General features: G+C 48.3%; 1 long non-coding RNA gene across 2 annotated transcripts in view; it reads left to right on the top strand.

The window, feature by feature from the left end:
* LOC102497481 (uncharacterized) overlaps positions 1-6,011 on the top strand; it is a 7,224-nt gene extending 1,213 nt beyond the window's left edge. For both annotated transcript variants that reach the window (XR_336170.3, XR_336169.3), the window contains 2 exons: positions 3,403-3,496; positions 5,752-6,011. This is a non-coding gene — a long non-coding RNA (uncharacterized LOC102497481). The remainder of the gene's footprint in view (positions 1-3,402; positions 3,497-5,751) is intronic.
* Positions 6,012-9,328: the final 3,317 nt, after the last annotated feature.

Genomic DNA, 9,328 nt, shown 5'->3' with positions numbered 1-9,328 from the left:
TGGGGTCACTGGCTGGAGAGGCAGAGACAGAAAGCGAGAAGTCACCCCCCAGAGGAGACGACCACACTGCAATCCCTTCTCCTCCATTCTCCTCTCGGGATTTTGGGCATGCATGCACACCCACACACTCGGCGTGAGTTTAAGCCACCAGGTCTGGGACTCAAACCATGGTCAACTACGTGAGAGTCCAGAGATGCAACCATTATGCCGTCTGCTGGTCCCCATTTGTAGTTTTTATTTTATCATTCAAATTGTTGCATATTTCAGTCACTGTGAAAGAAGGGAAGCTGTGAGTTACAGGTGCTCATTTTAAAAAAAGGAGACTTCTAGGATCTTCTCCTCTCTTATATAGATAGGTGTATGACAAATATGTTGGCCCAGACTTTTTTTTTTTTTTTTTTGAGAGGTTTTTGTTATAGGGCACATGCGCTCGCCCCAAAGAACAATCGCCACAAAGACAGAGACAGAGAGACAGAAAACGAGAAATCATCCCCCAGTGGGGATGGCCATGCCACAATCCCTTCTTCTCCATTCTCCTCTTAGGATCTTGGACATGCCGCACATGCACCGAGCATGAGTTTAAACCACCGGGTCCAGGACTCGACTTGCGGTCGGCTACATGGGAGTCCAGCGACATAGCCATCACACTAACTGCTGGTCCCGGCCTTGACTATTCTTATTGGCATAAATCAATATAATCCACGTATGCTGGTTAGAAAAGTTGATCCGAGGGCCAGCCAGCGGCCTGGTGGAGAAGGCTGCAGAATCCCACGTGGTGGACCATGAGGCTTGAGCCCCAGGCCCTGCAGCTTGAGAAACACTCTAGGTACATGGGCATACATGCCCCAAATCCCGACAGGATGGAGAAATTGAGGAGAAAGGGTTGCAGCCTGACTATCCTCCCTCATGGGGGTACTTTCTCACTTTCCCTCCCTTTCTCTCTCTGTTTCTATCCCAAGAGTTAATACCTCTGCCAAAATTGAAATAAAAAAAGTCAAGCTGGGAACCAGCAGTTAGCGTAATGGCTATGTCGCTGGATTCCCATGTAGTCGACCGCAGTTCGTGTCCTGGACCCGGTGGCTTAAAACACACGCCGGGCGCATGTGCATGCGTGCCCAAGATCCCGAGAGGAGAATGGAGGAGAAGGGATTGTGGCATGACCATCCCCCCTGGGGGGGGATTTCTCGCTTTCTGTCTCTATGTCTCTCTCTCTGTCTGTCTGGCGAGCGCACGCGCCCTACAGTGAAAATCTCTCCCAAAAAAAAAAAAAAAAAAGTCAAGCTGAGCAGAAAGATAAAGAAACAAGATGGAAAGTAGAACCCTCCCCCTCCACCCTTCGATGTCTGTGAGTTCCCTGCAGACTCCCCCCCATGTTCACACCATCAGGTATCCCGCCCCGACTCCCACACAGAGACGTGCTTGTAAAATAGCATTGTAGACGGAGCTGCATGATAAGCATTGCTCTGCACTGGGGTGAGGGTGGGGGCCCCTTTTTCTAGAGCTGACGACCTTGGAGGGAGGAGGAGGTTCGTGCCAGCACTCCAGGGTCGGAGAGTTGTGATATCAGCAGGGAGGAATGGCTAAGGGTGCAAAGCCAACAGAAGGGGGGAAATGGAGAGAGCTTTGGACAATCGCTGCTAGGAAATAAGCCAGACCGTGGTGAGGTAATGCATGTGCTCGCTGCTGTGGTTTGTTAAAGTTATAAGACTCTGGGGACTTGGGGGTTGGGGTGGAAGGGACTGCTCCATGCCTGAGAGGTGGAGCCTAGAGCCTTGGAAAGGAGCCTTGTGTTTGTGTTAGGGCTGATTCTCTGTCCTGGTCTGAAAGTGTCACATCTTCACTCACAGACGTGACCCTGATTTGACATCTGAGGTCTGTTTGAGTGAAAAGGCTGGCTTTTGATGAGGGGCTCCCTCCTGAACTAGCTGCACGTCTGTCAGATTATTCGTACTCCCTGGGCCTCAGTTTCTCTAGATTGGAATGATCTCTGAGGCCGTTTTTAGGGGTGTTCTTGAATGGAGGAGTCCGACCCGGCGGGGCTCCAGGACCCATCTGAGCCCCTTGACCTTTGAGCATCGCTTCCGGTCGGTTCAGTGAGCTGACAAGGCCGCGACTGTACGCCCCCCGACCATGGAACAAGCTTGGGTCACTTAGCTTGTTGGCAAGGCCGCCTGCTATTCGCTCCGGGACTGTGATAGCCTTGCTGGGAAGTGACCCCCCTCTGACTCCCCGATATATTACTAGGACTCTGAGCCAGAAGACTTAGGCCAGTTTCCTTAGCCATCCTGTGCCTATTTCTGTAGCTGTAAAATGGGCTTAATTATGCCCCCCATGGAGTGGGCGTGATGATCAAAAGAGGAGAACGTGCTCCATTAACTGCAAAGCACTGAGCAAGCGTTAATTTGCTAGACCGGTGGAGGCTGGGACTCGCTGGAATTCTCCTATAGGCCCCTGGCTTCCTCTCAGAGCAGAGAACCTATGACTAAGACATCATTTCTTTTCCTTTTAAAATCAACTTCATTTTTATTTTATTTTATTTTAATCTGCTATAGAGTGCATACAGTCACCTGAGAAGCGAAGAGAAAGTGAGAAAGCACCTCCTGGGGGCATGGTCGCACCGCAATCCCTTTGCCTTCATTGTCCTCTTGGGATTTTGGGGACACACACACACACACACACACACACACACACACACGCGCGCGCGCGCATGCATGGCCGGCATGGTTTTCAAGCCACTGGGTTCAGGACCTGAATTGCACTGCTGGCCATGTGAGATCCAGCCGTCTTAACCACCACACCACCCGCTGTTCCTAAAATCGACTTTATTGAAGGGTGACTTGCATGACATACATGACACTCGTTCCGCGTGGACAGTTCAGTAGGCTCTGATGAATGCACATGTCCTTGTCAGCGCCACTCGAGTCAAGATACAGACACTTTCATCACCTGACGTCTCTGTGACCCCTTTCAATACTCCCACCTCCAGTCCTAGGCTCTGCCAGTACAGTCACGTTCTGTCCTTTCCAGAATTCCATGCAGTCTCTGGAGTCTGGCTTCCTACCTTTAGCGTGATGCTCCCGAGACCCACCCATGTTGCAAGCATCAGCAGCTGGCTCCTTGTTGGTGCAGAGCAGGTACCTCCTGTTTGGATGCCCTGAGAGAGCATTTGGTGATACAAAGCCAACAATGCATTCTCTCTGGTCTAGCAGCTGTAGGCCCCTCTAACTGATGGGGCTGTCCAGGAGGACACCTCTCTTTCCTCCTTAGGGACTCCCTGTCTTCATTCTGCAATCAGGAAGGAAAGCCTACAACATGAGGCTTCCCAAGCTCTGTTGTTCCTGAAGCTTCGCCCAGTGCTGGTTTCTCCTCTTCCCTCCACCTGGCTTTTTTTTTTTGACTTAGGATACAGCAAAATTACACCCTGCCAAGATCAAGGTTTTGTATGTTCATAAGGCTCTGGATAAAATGCAACCTACATCAGCAGGAGGGTAACCCGGTAAGTTGCTAGCAATCACTTTGAGAACACTAGTACACAATAATTTATCGGGCTGGGATCAGGTCCCCTAGCAAGGGCCTTGGTAGATGGGACCGAAACAGCTTGGTTTGACTGCATCAGGCCAGTCTGCACATGTAGGCAGCAAGATTCAGAAGTGAGTGGGCAGCCCTCGCCAGTGCAGCATTCTGGAAAATTCTGCACACCTTTGATCATATGCTTAGTTGGGTCCTTCCCTTCCCTTCTGGCCTGTGCTCCTACCTATCTGCTCTCTGATCCTGGTTTACCATCAGGCCACAGGGGCGGGGATAATGATAGTCACTGCTTATTACAGCACCTGCGATGCTGCTGGGGCACTTCCCATACATTGTTTCATTTACTTCTCACACCAACCCTTTGAGGAAGGTATTATTAGTCCCATTTTATAGGTGGAAAAATCTGAGGCACGAGGAGTTTAAGTAACTTGTTCAGAGTCACGCAGTTGCAGAACCAGGATTTGAACCCAGTTCTGACCCCTGGGCCTGTGGCGCTAATCTCTGAAGGTTTCAAGAAGCAAAGAAGTCAGGGGACACTGAGTTTTGTTTTACTGTCCCACCTTACCCCCTACCTAAGGGTGGCGAGTATCCTGATTTAAACCACCATGGATTAGATTCACCTATTCTCGAACTTTATAAAAAGGACTCCTCTGACACAGTTTCTGGGTTTGAGCTTTTCCATTGACCATGATGCGTGTGAGCTTTGTTCACACGGTTGTGCGCTGATTCATTCCCACTGCAGTGTAGTAGTCCAACGGATGAAGAATGCCTTATTGTAAAGACCTCTTGACCTGTGCCTAAATGTCCTACACTTGAATTGCTACATTGGGTGACTCCCATTGGTTTATCCAGCCTGTCTGGTGTCTCTGAAAGAGGCTTAGTGCTCCCAGAACGTAGTTCCATTTCCCAAGACTTTTTGCTCATCAGGTGGCACCTTGACTGGTTAGATAATACAGAGGCAGACTGTGAGCAGGGCCACTGGCCCCCTGTCAGTCCTCATCCCCTCCCACCCGCCTGCACCTTCCTCCCTTCTTCCATTCACGTTGCTGAGAGGGAAACAGTTGATGCTGTTTCGGTAGCTGGTTCTTCATGCCCAAAATAGGATTGTTTTGACATAGAGGCAGCTTGAAGTCTCAGAGGTGTCAGAAACAAAGTTATATATTAGAAGGTTTCAATATTATTGCTTAATAGCCAAGTGATCTTAGGTGAATCACTTAGCTTTCTTGAACCTCAGCTTCCTCATCTGCAAAAAGACGGGGATGGTGATAATGATGTTGATCACAGACACCTACCTCATAGTCCATGTGTCAAGTACAAAGATGAGACATTATGTGACGAAGACCTCCTGGGACCACCACACGACTTAATGGCTCATCTTTTTCATTTCTGTGACTTCCTGGGTAAGTTGGTTTGCAAGATAGTTTTTTTTTTTTGGAGAGGTTTTCGCTATAGGGTGTGTGCGCTCGCCAGACAGTCAGAGAGAGACAGAGAGACAGAAAGCGAGAAATCACCCCCCAGGGGGAATGGTCACGCCACAATCCCTTCTCCTCCATTCTCCTCTCGGGATCTTGGGCACGCACGCACACGTGCCCGGCATGAGTTTTAAGCCACGGGGTCCGGGACGCAAACCGTGGTCGACTACGTGGGAGTCCAGTGACATAGCCATTATGCTAACTGCTAGTGTCTGCTGAAGAAAAGAGGTTAGTGAGCGGCCTCAGCCCCTGGATTAAAAGGAAGGTTTTGGGGACCAGCCGTTGGCATAATGGCTATGTCGCTGGACTCCCATGTAGTCAACTGCGGTTAGAGTCCTGAACCCAGAGGCTTAAACTCACGCCAGGCGCGTGCATGCACATGCCCAAGATCAAAAGAGGAGAATAGAGGAGAAAGGATTGTGGCATGGCCATCCCCCCTGGGGGGGTGATTTCTCACTTTCTGTCTCTCTCTGTCTTTCTGGTGAGCACACACATCCTATAGTAAAAACCTCTCCAAAAAAAAAAGAGGTTTTGGAAGAAGCTCAGGTCTCACGATGAGGCAAGAGAAGACTAAAGAAGGAGCCAGGAGAAATTAGTCTTGATCCACTTATGTTTTGATGCATTATGAAAATAAATAGTAGCCTAACACTTGCAGGACATACCACATTCTTCCGGCACTTACTAATTTTTGAAAATCCTGCACCTATCTCTGCAACATTAACGATCTCCAACACATGTTGCTTGTTTGCAGGAAGGCAGTGGAGAAGCTTTGGATCTGAATCACATGGGCCTTGGAGAAGAGGAAACTCAGACCGAAGAATGGATGGAAGCAGCCCTGAAGAGGGCCATGGGCTTGTCTTGAGAGTCAGTGAGAGAGAAAAAGGGGGTCAAATGGGAATTTGCCCAGGGCTCAGCATTCTTTCCTGCTGTGTGTTTAGATAGGATACTTTATCCCCACACTTTTCTTATCCCTGTTCTTAACAGATCTTACACCAAAAAAATAAAAATAGAAAGAAAAAAGAAAAAAGAAAGCCAATTCCTAATCATCCTTTATTTTGCTTGATTTCTGAAGGTGTGAAATGAAACGTGGATAGCTCTGTCATGGGCAGGGGCCCTGGCTCTGAGGTCCTTGTGATAATATTTGTGTGTGTCTCGGGAGAAACCATCATGTAGCTCCCTTAACTTGTTTGTTTGACTGCCTGTGAAGATAGCGTTGCTACCCGAGAAGCTAATACGCCGCATTAATGCCTGGGCAGGTAGAAGGGAGGGAGCGAAAGGAAGAGAACAAATGTGTCTCAGTGAACTGGGGCATGTCAGAAATTTAATAAGAACAGGTTGAGACAAGCATTAAACACCAGAATCCCCCGGGAGCACAGCGATAGCTTGGTCCTTGTCAACGAGTTTACTGGTTGGCTCTCAGCAGGGAAAGAAAAAGTGGCAAATCAGCTATGTTTGGAAGTCCGTTTTAGTTTGGCTAGCCTGAGAGGAGAGGGCTGAGATAAACCATCAGCTTTTTCTCTGGAGTAGGTTAGCATAGTTTATTTGAAAAATGTACAACGCTATTTCTATTCCAGTCTAGGAGCCCTGAGCAGCCATCTGGGCTGTGAAATAGGTTGGTCTAACCCACACTGACCGTTGTAGGTTATTGGTCCTATGGTCTGGAGGAAATATTATATTCATGTCTTATGAAAGAAGAATCTGGTAAGTAAGTATAGGGCCTCTTAATTGGGCATAGATTAGATTTCTTTTGACTTTTGCTTTGAAGAAGTTATTTATAAAGAGATTCTAATAGGGCAATTTAAAATGTTCTCCCGTAAGTTCTAGTTGGAAACTTAGCATTACAAATAGTAAATGTATACGCACAGAAGCATGTATGTTTCCGCATACAGATTATGACTACCTCTGTGAAGACATAAAAGTACCCGTGCTTTCCAAATACATGCCCGAATTTGGAAGGAGCCCAGGCCATGGGTCGTAAAATATGAGGGCCATCTAGTGAACAAAGTTGGTAACTGCACCTATACAAATTCCGGTAGGCTTGCCCCAGGGGATTCTGTTTATAAAATCTTAGAATAATATGAGAATCTTTATCAACATGATATGAAAGTGACAGTGATTTTCACACAGTTCCCTTATTATAAAGATGGGTAGGTTCTCAGGGTAGAAAATAGCTTTCTTGACTTAGTCATCTTGTAATAACAGCCTTCCGACCAGGTGAGGGAAGAAGGGAGGGAGGGAAGGAAAGAGCGAGGGTGGGGCTTACTGTAAGGCTGTCTTACTCTCCCATTTCTGCTTTGGAGTCACAAAAAAATGACCTAGGAGACTGGCTGGGAGGAAAGGGCGATGGCTGTTTGCAGGGTGTCTGTTAGATGAGGAGCTGGGGAGTGCTCTCCCTCTGATTGAGCCACTTATATTGCAGCGGCCTGTCCTCTGCGTAGAACGCCATTAAGAAAAAAGTAGTCAAAGTATTTATTGTAGTTATCTTCCTTCCTTCCTTCCTCAAATAATTCTTGGGCAGTGCTACATAGTAGAGCTGAAAAAATACCTGACACCCATTGTACTGGGCGTTTAATTTACTGAGGAAGCTTTTGTGTGCTTTGAAAGGCACTAGGGTTAGTAGAAAGAGCATTCACAGCCTTTGGGTTAAGGAGAAGCTTGGATTTCTGCTTCCTAGGTGTAAGACCTTGGGCATTTTTCTTAACCTTTGTGAAACTGGGCTTCCTCTTATAGGAATGGGTTTATCTACTTTCCAGGGCACAGCTGTGGTGGAGGGTGCACTGCGTGAAAGGCAACTGTGGTAATCCCTAAGACAGAGGCAGAGGTGAACAGCCAGGCGATGCGGGAGGCCATTTTGGACAGGAACAATATGGCGGCCTTTGTGTTGGACTTGGTGGTCTGACTTCAATGGGGCAGTTTTTATCCATTCATTAAGCACAGATGTGTTGCGCTCTGGAGCTTTCTAAGTGTTGGGGGTACAGCGGTACATGACAACATAGACCTGGCCCACAAACCCCCACCCTTCCCTGGAATGGATCTGCCATTCCAGGGTGAGAAGCCACCAGACATAATGAAATAGCAAGATGTGTTTTCCAGGTGGTGACACTACTGTGAGAAAAAGCAGGGTTCGGGAACAGGAATGATACAATGAGGCTCTCTTATATATAGATACAGCAAGTTTTGAGCAGGGAGGGAAGGGAGTGAGCCACACAGATTACTGGAGGGAGGCATCTCCCAGGCCAAGGCCACAGCCCCAAGGCCAGGCTGGTTGCACTCAGGCTCTGAAGGGTAGTTCATGCAGGAGCAGGGGCAGGTGTTTGCGGTCAGAGTAAACAAGAGGGAGATGGTACGAGAGGGGCGCCGGGCAGGGAACTGCATATAAGGGGAAGTAAGGGGCCTTTCAGGCCTTTCTGCAGACTTGGGCTTTGACTTTGAGTGAGACCGGCTGACTGATGGGGCCTCAAGTCCAGATGAAGAGACTGTGGGCGTATCATAGATGGGCCAGGTGGACAAAAGCAGCTGCTCAGCCTGGCAGAGTTATTATTATTATTATTTATTAAAAAAAACACATGGGCCATTCAGTGGCATGGTGGCTGATGCCACCAGATCCCACGTGGTTGACTGTGCAGTTTGAGTCATGAACCCAGTGGCCTGAAAAACAATCTGTGTGTATGTATGTGTATGTCCATAATCCTGAGAGGAGAATGGAAGAGAAGGGATTGTGGCATGGCCGGCCATTCCCCATGAGTGGGGTGATTTCTTACTTACCCCCTCTCTCTGTCTCTTTCTGGTGAGTGCACATACCCTCTAACAATCAATCAATAAACATTTAAAACCACATCTCAGTGTGAAGCTGGAGGTGCCAGGATACACTTCTTCCCTCTTGGATAATGCTTTAAAGGCAATGACGATGGTTTAGATGGGCTAAGATTTTGGTTGGTAGGTGGGGAGGCAGTGAGAGGAGATTTTCAGGGGTGGGCTGGCAGTGGAGAGTGGGAGGCAGGGAAACTGAAAGGCCTGGAAGTGGGCAGCTAAGTCATGACAAAGGGTTGGTGATGTCTTCAGGGGCAGAACGCTGGTGGAAACCAGCCAAGGCAGTTTGCAGTCAGGTCCACCTTCTCTGCCTCCTTCCGCACCTTCTGTAAGAACGAAGTCGTGGCAGGTGTTCTGGGGTTAGCGCTCTGGGTTTCCCAGAAGGATAGGATGCTAGGGATCATTAGCCATGATGAGGCTAGTTTTTCGTTTCCTTCTGGGGCTTGTCCCTAGTAAGGGAACAAACCAATGATAATTTCAGCGAGGCTCTGAGATTTTTTTCTATTGTTTTCTCCACA

Source organism: Tupaia chinensis, unplaced genomic scaffold (genome assembly GCF_000334495.1).
Source record: "Tupaia chinensis unplaced genomic scaffold, TupChi_1.0 Scaffold000637_1, whole genome shotgun sequence".
In the NCBI taxonomy this organism is placed as follows: Eukaryota; Metazoa; Chordata; class Mammalia; order Scandentia; family Tupaiidae; genus Tupaia; species Tupaia belangeri.
The sequence above is the reverse complement of the archived record's forward strand: the minus strand, read 5'-3'. Positions and strand labels throughout refer to the sequence as shown.